Consider the following 12775-nt stretch of genomic DNA (forward strand, 5'->3'; position numbering starts at 1 on the left):
TCTGATAAACAAATTTAATAATACTTTTAGATATTTGGATGATATGTTGGCTCTCAATAATGACGACTTCAGTATGTATATTAATGAAATTTATCCTGTTGAACTTACTTTAAATAAAGCTAATACTAACAATGACCACTGCCCTTTTCTCGATCTTGATATCTATATCACTAATGGAAAGCTGAATACTAAAATTTATGATAAAAGGGATGATTTTTCATTTCCTATCGTTAATTATCCGCTTTTAGATGGTGACGTTCCCTTGTCACCATCTTACGGTGTTTATATATCTCAACTTGTACGATTCGCTCGTGTATGTAACAATGTTTTAGATTTTAACGAGAGAAATTTATGTATTACTGAAAAATTATTACACCAGGGTTTTCGATATCACAAACTAGTCAAAACATTTACTAAATTTTATCATCGGTATAAAGACATTATTCGTAAATATAGCTCAACATGCAGACTTTTAATACGTTCAGGTATTTCACATCCATTTTTTTATGGTAATATTCTTTATAAAGCACAAAGATGTCAGTATTCACCTCAGAAACTTACAAAACCTTTGAATAGACTTATTAAGAAGGGATATAATTACGATACTGTTGTCAAGTCATTAAAGATTGCATATTTTGGCGTTAATATTGAGTCATTGATAAGGTCTTTGCATCGGAACTAAACACATTTATTCTAAAAACAGTTGTTGGCATGACACGGGTTATGTTCTTCTCATATATGTTATGATGGTATGATACTAAACCCCTAACGGGAAGGATTGTGCCTAATGTTCATATGATGAAATCATAATCTTTCAGTCAGTTTAGTTGAAGTCGGGAGCTGGCATGTCAGTTAACTGCTAGTAGTCTGTTGTTATTTATGTATTATTGTCATTTTGTTTATTTTCTTTGGTTACATCTTCTGACATCAGACTCGGATTTCTCTTGAACTGAATTTTAATGTGCGTATTGTTATGCGTTTACTTTACTACATTGGTTAGAGGTATAGGGGGAGGGTTGAGATCTCACAAACATGTTTAACCCCGCCGCATTTTTGCGCCTGTCCCAAGTCAGGAGCCTCTGGCCTTTGTTAGTCTTGTATTATTTTAATTTTAGTTTCTTGTGTACAATTTGGAAATTGGTATGGCGTTCATTGTCACTGGACTAGTATATATTTGTTTGGGGGCCAGCTGAGGGACGCCTCCGGGTGCGGGAATTTCTCGCTACATTGAAGACCTGTTGGTGACCCTCTGCTGTTGTTTTTTATTTGGGCGGGTTGTTGTCTCTTTGACACATTCCCCATTTCCATTCTCAATTTTATCTATCTAATTAAAGATAATGCTTCTATGATATCGCTACATTTAAAACGTATATAAACCAAAGTGACATCAGAGAACTATAGTTTTTCTGATTGAAGTCTTTTGAAATAGCTTATAATAACAGATCATCCCCTCTAAACCGATTATCTAATAATTTATTAACATTTTATCGTTTTTTTTTGTAATTTGGATTTGTTTTTTTCTCAATCGATTTAGGAATATCGAACAGGGTACACTACTGTTTATATATATTTTTTTATATTTCCATACATAATACATAATTTCGGAGATAAGACAAAAAAGTTAAAATCTTGTAAAATCGAAAATGTTCGTCCTAGTTATTTCATCTTGATTTGACGAAAATGTTCGTCCTAGTTATTTCATCTTGATTTGACGAAAATGTCACTGTACGAATATTTGAAGTACACCGAATAAAGATAGTAAAGATATGCCATTGAATGGTTTTATGATTCAGCCGTCTGTAAGGTGGGTGTATTAAAAGTTTAAATTTTTATGCTTCATGTCACTCGATCGTCTTTCTTAATTTACCTTTGAAATGTTATACAAGTAAAATCATATGTTAATTAGACTCTTAGAACTCTTTGGTCCTCAATGCTCTTCTACTTTGTTCTTTGTATGGCCTTTTAAACTTTATTGGATTCGAGCGTCTCTTGTGAGTCTTTTGTAGACGAAACGCGAGTCTATCCCAAGTACAAAATTTAAATTCTGGTATCTATGAAGATTTTTTATGCACACTAACATTGAGAATGGAAATGGGATATGTATCAAAGAGACATCAACCCGACCAAAGAGCAGACAATAGCTGAAGGCCATCAAATGGTCTTCAATGCAGAGTGTAGTTCCCTCTACCGGGGCATGCTTCAGCTGACCTCAAAACAAAAATGTATACTTCTTCTGTGATAATGTAAGTCATACCAAACTCCGAAACATACACAAGAAACTAAAATTAAAAACATTCAAGAAAAACAAAGGCCATAGGCCCTGACTTCGGACAGCACAAAATCGGGTCGGGGCCAAACATGCCCTCCGAGTTCCCAATCATCCCCCATACCTCAACTGTTTAAGTGATAGAGAAGAAACAATAAGCCATTTTTCTGTGACAAATTGGTCATTTCATCACAATTCATGTCAGTTTTTCCTGGACATGAATACCAATTTTAAAATATGCATTTGGTAATTCTTCCCTTAGCATGCGAAATTGTGTGTAAGATGCAAAGACCGATCGACTAGGAGCTCGAATAATGTGTTCCAATAGACTAACATGTCTTCCTATGGAATGATGCCTTAGGAGCTTGTACGTGAAGTATCCTTTTCAGTGCATCTGTCTAGTATTATCGTATCAAAATGTCTTTGTCTTGAGTATGCAGTAAAAATGCCGATGAACGTTTACCAGACACCATTATATCACAACCTTTCTTCCAAAAAAAAGGTTACCAGTTTAGGAAGCAGTGGCGGATTTAAGACCCATTATAAAGCTACACATTATGGTTTTTACATAAACATATTCTGTGTTTTATTATTATTGTTCGAATTATTAGCAATTATTAGCAACACCAAGGATTTTCGACACAAGGACTAGATTACTTTCGGAATTTTTAATGCTCTTCAATTTCGTACTTTCTTTGACTTTTTATTGTTTTCTTATTCGAGCGTCATTGATAAGTCTTTTGTTGACGAAACGCGCATCTTGGATACATTTTATAAGCCAGGTTTCTGTGATGATTTTTTTTTTTATCTCATAACATGTATGCATACATAAATGGCATTTACATACAGTGTAAGTTGAAATACAGAAAGATACTTACCAGGCGAAATCCATCTTCAGAACGTCTTTTATAGAAAAAATCAAATTCTATCATATTGTTATTCTGAAACACTGAACTAAATAATGTTACACTGCACAAAATCATTGCAAAATCACTGCACTAAACGGTTCTAGCTATGACGATGTTACCATTTGTTTATGTGCATTTGAATATGTGTGAGGCATAAGTCAATGACATTATTTTGACATTTTTACCTATATGTCTGTTTGTTTTACTCACACATCGTTGTGAATATAATGGACATCTATGCGACTGGCATACACGTGAGAGGTTTAGTTAGCTATAAAACAAGATTTAATCTACCATTTTCTACATACGAAAATCCATGTACAAAAGTCAGGAATAAGACAGTTTTTATCCATTCGTTTGATGTGTTTGAGCTTTTGATTTTGCTATTCGATTAGGGACATTCCCTTTTGAATTTTCTTCGGCATTCTAATAGCAGATGGATAAATCGAGGAGGGAGATGGCAAATGTTTGGGAAAAAACTAATGATAAAAAATCCAATGGATTTTTGGAAAAAAAATTATCATTGAGGAACAAGAAATTATCCTATTAAAGTAATGCTGTTTCTATTTTAATAAAACCGAGAAGGGGACATCCATTTGATTATCCGTAAAGAAGGGGCTTATAGAAATTAAAATCCTGGCCTGGTAAGAGATGAAAATGGCAATCTTGATTGAGACAGGATGAAAATCAATAACCTGCAACACAAAATGTAGGAAACATTTCTATACAAAAGTATGGGCAGTCATTCGGGAAATATGCTAAATTTCAAACACAGACGTTGAAAAAGTGGTAAAGAAAGAGACCGGACATACGAATCCAACATTCTTAACAGTACCATACGAGTATAACCTACAAATCCAATATTCTAAACAGTACCATACGAATATGACATATTAACCCAATATTTAAACAAATATGACATACCGATTAGTTTCTTAGATACTATAGTGAACGTTTCTATACTAAATCAAATCATGTGTTACATGAGCAAGTTGTAACCAAACATTATATGAATAACTGAGTATTATTGCGTAGTCGTACCACTGTGTACAAATATGTATGAAAAGTATGCTAGTGGAACAAAGTCATTCGTCTATGTTATATAAAAGAAGATGTGATATGATTGCCCTTGAGAAAAAAAAGCACGATCTCTGAAATGACGCTTTAAAATTATATAATGAATAGTTACTTACGTTTGTTCCTATAACGATCATCAGTCATTAGTGATAAGCACTTGTCTTCTTCAATGTTTTTGTTTGCATAACTAAGTTTAGGTTGTTTTTGGGTTAACAAATATGTTACAGATTTATTCCATATCAGTCACGGTTTTTGTTTAATATAATTTTGATTTACTCATATCCATTCTTGAAATTAACATGTTTTAAAATTCGTTTCGAGCCCTCCATGAAGATAATGAAATGATGTTTAGTTATCAATTATGTAATAGTAATGAGTTACATTTCTTTATGACGTTTGCTGAGGTTGACTTGCGTTTTACCAAAATACAACTACATGAATGAGAAAATTTGACAAAATTACATTTTCTCCTCCGTTTAATCTTTATATCCGGATATATTGTTAATACATGGTAGTTAATTGTAATATGAGTTCTGAATATTTACAGATGAAATAATGTTATTGCAGTTGACAAATAATATTGTTCAACAAAAGTTTAAAGATGAATATATGACCCAAATTGTTGAATATGACATATATGTGCGGCTTATGAAGTAGATTTATTTCGTGAATTCGTAGAACAAGAATATAACTAGTAGGTCTAGATATGACAAATGCTTTAAATAAAATCAAATTCAGTTTTATATTAGTCAACATAAGAACATACATTGCAGTAAACATGAGCTTTTTAGAGCATTTATAACCGACATACTACAAACCCTACAAATGAGATCAGACAAGATCATGCAAGAACACAGGTATAAGTATACCAAAACATAAACGAACAACACAATTATTTAATTCAAGATTTACGTCGTCATATGGCGACACTTTGTTCCAGGTTATGTTTGACTTTCTGAAATTGTTTATTATCTCACCCTTACTTTATTGATTCTATAGTAACATTGACCCATATTTCAAATTTATTCGTTCTGTGTATATTCACTTGCATGTGTTCATATTTCTTTTGAATTGTTTCACACTAGTCAATTTTTTGGGCCCTTTATATCTTGCTGTTCAGTGTGAGTCAAGGCTTCGTATTGGATACCGTACTTTGACCTTTAATGATTTACTTTTACAAATTGTGACTTGTAGGAGAGTTGTCGCATTGGCACTCATACCATATCTTATTATATCTATACAAATGGCAGGCAAAGCAATAATAACAGAGATAAGATATGAATTGACAAAACTTAAACTAACAAGTACCAATTATTCCGATATGTCTCCTACAAGGTTCTAACTATTAATTACTGCAATCTTATATTTTTTCTTGTACGATGATATGGAAATGACATATTGTTACCATGTCACATTTCCTCCGACAGCTTCTTTCGAAAATAAGTAAATTGAATGCACAGTTTATCCTGATCTTCTATAAAAACTTGGTTTCAATATTTTACATCTGTAATTTATAATCGTGTTTACTACCGTTGCGGTTAACCACTTATCAAGATGTTTATTATATATACGCCCAAAAAAATTAAAACAGTCTGTTCTATTTTATTCATCTTTTAACGAAAACGATTATATACATCTTATAACTGTATATATATTTAAGAAATAAATAAACAACACTTAATATATGAGGCGAATTTTCTCCTTTAACTTCTCAATAGTAAACAATTTATACTTATTAAAAGTTTCAATAATCTGAGAACAACACTTCCGTAGATGTTACTTAAATAACACTTACAAATAAGATTGTTTTTAATGAAAATAACCAAAACACATAGATAAACTTTGAAATATTAACTATAAATGTTAACTGTCTTCAGTATTTGTTGTTAATACCTTAAAGGCGAATGATGTGAGAGCCAAATATACATTTTTAATGCACCTACCTAACACACGGCTAAATTATATATCAATGGAAAGCTAAGAATGTGTACTTTCCAAATATCCCGGTCGTCAAAAGAAATTATGGTGCATTTTTTTTTAAAATCGGGGTCAAAGGTCATGAGTGCAATTTCAATTCTTTGGGTACTTGCAGTGGAAAAATCGAGTTAAAACAACTGTAAAAACGAAACAATACTATAAGAATAAAGTATTACTGCTCGGAAAAGATTTCTCTATCATAGTATTAATTAACTTTGGTCGATTTTAACGGTAACGTATGTTACGTAACGTTTTCTCTCAGAGTCTTAAAAAGTCAACTATTAATTGCACAAATTCATCGGTAGTCGCCCTTGCATTATTTAAATCTTATAATATTTCCATATCAACTGATTGCACGTATTTACAAACATATTTACTGCAAATTTGATATAAATAATCCGAGACAAAATATTTAAAGCAAGGTGGAAATATTACTTTGACGTATTTTCATTTTCATAGAAAAGTCCTATTATGAACTGTACATTACAATGGATGAAACGTGTGGTCTCCTGTTAGTTTGAAAGCCTACCAACCGCGTCAAGGTCAGAGAACCATATGGCAGGTGTTGTTTTTTGGTTTTTTTACTTATTGTTGTGCCATATGTTGACATAATGGATCATACTGCAATTTCATTTACATGACTTATTCAGATATGATAAGAGTACTAATTAACATTTTATAAAATCTGCAACAAATAGATTATTTTGATATAAAACATCACAAAAATACGATCACTCATTAAGGTCAAACTGTGTTTGATTTTACTGTGGTCGGCCGCCGTTTATCTTGAAATATCGAATTGATTAAACAACACTTGACGTTCGGCTACTTTGGCACTAATATACCTACATATTTTCTTAACTTGCTTCGCCGGTTAAAACGAGAACAAGGTCATCCTAATATTGAACCTTTTATTTGGATTTCTTATGTCAAAATATATACCTTTTAAAAGTATTCTGTTATCCTATAAATGATAGAGAGTTCGAACTATTGGGGTGAGGGATTAATGGGGTGTTAGACCAATGGAATGTCTGATTATTTAGGTGTTGGGCTATTTAGGTGTAGGGATATTGGAGTGTCGGGATATCAGAGCTGTATTTTAATTTGTAATCTCATCATTCTCATCGTCCAGACTTGGTTCATTTGTCAACATGTTCTTACAAAGATCACTTCCTTGGTAAGGGCATAACTCAGTGCAGCAGAGGTTTTGCTCAAAGCAGACACAAGATCTACTACAGATTGATTTACCTTTGCAGGAACAGACCACATCTTGTAGAAAGTCGGATGACATCATACCTGTAAATAGAATTGGCATTGGACCGTTGCTGCCTTTTTACCAACCAAAGTCATACGGAGAACCTATGTGGGGTTTTGCCTCTTGTTAGGTCATCCATACTTTTGCCTGAATGCACGCTCTCAAGACATGTTGCTTGAAAGACGCTTCACATGGTGGAAGGCGAACAAGAGCAGAGTCTTTGCTGGTCGCCAGTCTGACACGCAATTTATTTAAATCATTTTGACAAGATTTATACTTTTCCTTAAGATCATATAATCTTGCAACAAGTTCTCTTGAGGCGTTTATTGAAATATCAAGATCAGATTGAGTAAGCTGCATCAAATCTGATAGATCTTCTGACGATGTTTTCAAGAGCTTATACACCGATTTTTTCCCTATCCCAAAAATAGAAGATGTTGTATCCCAACCACTTAAAGCATGGGCTGATGGCAAAATTTTACAAGTGATATTCGACAGGGACTTGCATAAATCATGCACTGGGATATACCACCTGCCATCCTTTTCGCTCGTTACTGTTCCCATAAGAAACCATAGCTGATCCGTGTGTTGCAGATGATGAAAATAATGGACACAAAGAACTAAAACGTCCGTATCTGAACACCGTATAACTATTCTATCCATGACATTAAAATTCCCGAAATGCTTGTCAGCATGTAGGGCATGTAATATGATACGGGTATCTGCTTCTTCTTGTGTGCTGAACAAACACAAACACTCACTTATTGTGTTGTTGCGGATCATTTTAACTGCCTCAGGATTATGGAATGCTCAGGCCAGATATAAAATACGTCCATCAGTTAGGGCATTTTTTTTCGCAGCAAAATTGTGTTGTAAATTCTTCAAGGAAAGTGATAAGGGCTTGCTTGTTTTTACTGTTCGAAAGAAACCTTTTCCAGTCAGGGATACTGCTTCCCTCGTTTACCTGATAAATTCGATGGCTTGCAGATGGTAAAGACCTTCGTTCTCGTTTAGCAGATTTAATAGAATCTTCGACATCATATCTATCGAAGACGTCTGTAATAGTTGCTGCTGTCGAAAAATGTAGAGATTGTTGCTGAATGTAAAACATACCTAGCTCACCAAAACTTGAAAAATTCTTAGCGTCCATTGATTGAACCACACCCATACCATCTCTTATTAAGACTGTGAGGGAAATGTTAATGCTAGAGAACGTCTAAAAATAAGTTCTGGGTTGATGTTTCCCTTTATTATATCACCTGATCTGCACTTCAGTTTTGTCTTTTTGTTCATGTCAGTAAAAGTCTTCATGTTAGATCGTTGATTTGGATCATAGAAACTCCCTATTTCATTCGCAGACAAAGCTTTATTAACAATTTTTTTAAGCATTAAATTGCCAGTGGTAACTGCTTTAAGTAAACAGTCTTGAACTTCTTTTGTTGCATGCAAGCCAGTTGATATATTGATTAGATAAATTCACGAAGGTGATCTTTAGTGTCAAAAGGGTTAATCATTTTATCCTTCATACGGCCAATTAAATCCTGCACTTGTTGTTCATCTATTTTTATGGAAGATGGTCTACTTTCGTCGTGTTTGACATCATCTTCATGAAGTAGTCCGGATCCTAATTTCATCTCTGCGGTGAAATGTCCTATAATATGCCTTTTTAGATTCCATACGAAGAGTGCAAACTTTTTTCTTGTTATACCAACAATACCTCCATTTCCCTTTCTGTCTTTTATTACTGTTTTTTTTCTGTTGCCATGTCACTCCACACCCCATTAAAAGTATCAGTTTTCTGATGAAAAGCAAACAGGCCAACACGAAAATTATTTTCAATTTCGGGAGGGACATCAAGCATATCAAGTATATATACTGGTAGCCATCGAGAGTAGTTGTTTTTGTAGGTCACAAAAAGAAACATTAAACAAACTGAACTTAAATGGAGTGACCATAAGCCATCTCTTTCCGCTCGAATATTTTCTAGCATGATTTCCATAGCTTGCAGAAACATATCCCAGTATTGAAATGTTGCAGAAACGGAACAACCCCAGTTTTTAAAATCTTCAAGAAGAGGTTACAGATATGTCTCAAATAAAGATCCAAATTTGATGATATCAAGATTAAACGAAGGCGGGTCATCTGAAAAGCTACTATAGCATGTTTGGAGGCTATCCCAAAACTCATCTGGTATGTTCTCAAGATGGCCATTAGATCCACACCAATCAAGACAAGATGAGAGCCAAAGAGTCATAGTAGCCTCGTACACTAAAGTGAGACCTCGAACCGACCTATTAAACTGTTTTCCAGATAACATTTGATCAACCGTACCTGCTGCATGCACACCAGAATCAACAAACAGACCTGTGAGACCTCCGTCACCCCAGAGTTTTCCAACAGATGCTATGAAGCAAGATAAATAGATATAGGAAGATGTGGTGTGAGTGCCAATGAGACAAACCTCCATCCAAATAATAATTCTAAAAAAGTAAACCATTATAGGTCAATGTACGGCCTTCAACACGGAGCCTTGGCTCACACCGAACAACAAGCTATAAAGGGCCCAAAATTACTAGTGTAAAACCATTCAAACGGGAAAACCAACGGTCTTATCTATATAAAATAAAAAAAAAACGAGAAACGAGAAACACGTATAAATTACATAAACAAACGACAACTACTGTACATCAGATTCCTGACTTAGGACAGGTGCAAACATTTGCAGCGAGATTAAACGTTTTAACGCATGGAAGCCACCTAGGCGTATAATATGATGAGGAAATTCTAAAGGGTTTGTCCACTTTATTTGCTGAGCGATGGCATATAGCTGTTGGTAAAAGGTTTCAACAGAGAACTTTTGATCGGCTTTTTTACACATGTCAACACATCTTTTCATTGTAGTATAGACAGTTGCCATGTTTTTTGGTTTTGCATCAACTATCGGTACCGGTGCATATGCTACAGTACTAACAAATGGACAGTGTTTTGAAATTGCTTTGCGATATCCGGTCCAAAATAGTATAATTTGTTGATCGGTGGAATTATGGAATACTATTGGTAACTCTAAAGGGTTTCTAGATAAAAGTCTTAGAAATACCCATGAAAAGTTGGATATTTCTGCATTTAAAACATTCCAGGAAGTAATTTGCTTATACGCATTTTCATGCCGAGTAGGTTTTACCCTTTCTTTTGGTTTACTGAAAGGAACACAACTAGTAAGGGAAGATGTTTCCTCCGTAACAGGCAGTGAAAGGCCTAGGCCACGTGCTATCCTTATATCCGCAACTGGGGGATCTGTGGGTAATGTCAATACATGAAACACAGTCCTAGCCATTGAATGGAATGTATCTTTCCCATCTAGTGTTTCTGTATTCAGGTCAGGTTGTTGAAGCCGATAGATACTGTAGCTTTCTCGGCAATCCTCGGACAGAAATTGAGTAAATTTCTCAAGCAAAGTTGTTAACAAAATACTGTTTTGTGTACAGTTAAGTCATCTTTAATTGTAGAAACAAATGTAATAAACGCTGTTTCATGTTCAGAATTAAATTGCTCTGTACTTTCTGATTTCAAACATTTTAAGCAAATATTTAGTAATGCAAGCTCCATGGTATAAAGCTTAATTAGTAAATTTATCGTGAGTTATTTTTTAAATCATATCATTGTAAGAGATATGTGTAGCAACATTCAATACAGCTTGAGTTCTCTCCTCAGAGGATACCTTATGAAGTTTTTTGACTTGCTTAAAGGCTTTACATTTACAAAATATACAAACAGACCAATCAGTTGTAGATCTATTTGCTCTCGTTGATATATGAGTAGAAACTCGGTGGAATTAGTACTTGTAGTACAAAGACTTTGTCCAGACAAAACAGAAGACGATAAGTTGTGCTTACTAGTGAAAGATTTATAGCAACTCTTGTGATTTGTTTTCTTTCAAATGGGGTGTTTTCAATTTTGTCATACTCATCGACCAGTCTTCTGTTTTACTTCATCTTTTCGTTTTTCCACTGTGGCGATAAAACTTGATCTTTCTTTCAATGTTGAACTACATAGCTTCTCTGTAGTAAAAACCGACCATGCATCTGTGCCAATCAAAGGATAGTTTTTGTTTTTTAGCAGAGGAAGTGTTCATTTTAACTGGACTAAGAAAATTCGACATGCCGCGGAAAATGGTCAACAATTTCCCGATACGATGAATTATTTAGTAAAGGGTGAATTCGACAGAACTAAAAAAATATGTTTTAATTCAATTAAATCTTAATATCGGATGATTTTATATTTATTTAAGCAAAACTAAGCTACTGGAACAGTTTTAAATAGAAATAGAACAGTTTAAATATGATTTATCGCACTCTAACAGCACACATAAGTACAGAGAAATCGACTACAGTCAAAACCCGATAACAAAGTAGATGAGGAATTCCGGAAACTTAGTAATCCTACTAACATTTTAAAATGAATGAAATTCAAGATTTTAGGAACTTTTTTTTAATAAAATCTTGGTCTTGAAAGAAAAAACAATAACTGATCAGTAATTTTGTTTGTTCTAAAACGAATTGAGTGCAAATAAATTTAATATACGTCAAATGGTAGACCTAAAAATGTCAAGATTATGAAAAAGGAATGCAAAACCACGCGGACTTACAGTTGTAAATATTGTTTTTCAATAATTTAAGAATCTAATTCACTAAATAATTCTGCCAAAAAGAAGAGATAAGTCCAATTTCCTTTGCTTGAAAAAGATGTCGTTATTTAAAAAAAATCAAGTAATTTCTGAAATTAATGTCAATTTTACAAAAACTACACCGTACGATTTTGTGACGACCGGGCAAAAATCAAAGTTAAATCATTATTCTTTCATTAAAACAAAATAGCCTTGTGTTAGGTGGGTGCATTAAATTTGTTAACTGGACGTCTTTTTCAAATATTACACTCGCCTATTATCATCTGGCGCAAGACATAAGTAAATATGAGCCCTTTTCTAAAAAATCTCGTCTAACTGGCGATGTATGACTAGTGCTTATATCGAAACACAATCAATTTTACATGTTTCGGAGTTTTATTATGAAGTCTATTTTTACTGAACTAATACACATTTTTTTAGGGGCCAGCTGAGACTTACATCCTGATGCGGGATTTTCTCGCTGCGTTGAAGATCAATTGGTGGCCTCTGCCTCATTTTCAGACTTTGGCACCAGTTTTTATCTCAGTACTAGAATCTATAATAAACGAGACCGTTTTAATTTTGAAATATCAATTTTCCCTACCTCATTAGCAATAAACCAATCTTAC

The sequence above is a fragment of the Mytilus galloprovincialis genome, chromosome 4, assembly GCF_965363235.1.
Source record: "Mytilus galloprovincialis chromosome 4, xbMytGall1.hap1.1, whole genome shotgun sequence".
Classification (NCBI taxonomy): Eukaryota; Metazoa; Mollusca; class Bivalvia; order Mytilida; family Mytilidae; genus Mytilus; species Mytilus galloprovincialis.